This window comes from Antechinus flavipes, chromosome 5, assembly GCF_016432865.1.
Source record: "Antechinus flavipes isolate AdamAnt ecotype Samford, QLD, Australia chromosome 5, AdamAnt_v2, whole genome shotgun sequence".
Taxonomy (NCBI): Eukaryota; Metazoa; Chordata; class Mammalia; order Dasyuromorphia; family Dasyuridae; genus Antechinus; species Antechinus flavipes.
In genome coordinates, this window is record NC_067402.1 from 92,496,681 (window position 1) to 92,496,920 (window position 240).

The following is a 240-nucleotide window of genomic DNA, read 5'->3' on the forward strand; positions in this document are numbered from 1 at the left end:
TTTGAGGAGGGGCATCCCATAAAATATGATGAGAGTCCAAGTGCATAGAGGCCAATTGTATGGTCGTGGTTTAATTTTGTTTTTCATTGTTATTTTAATGAAAAATAACTGCATATTAGAGAGACAGAAACAGAGAGCGAGACAGAGAATGAGACAGAGACAGAGAGAAAGAGAGACAGAAACAGAGAGAGACAGACAGACAGAGAGAGAGAGAGAGAGGGAAGAAACTGTGTACTCTAG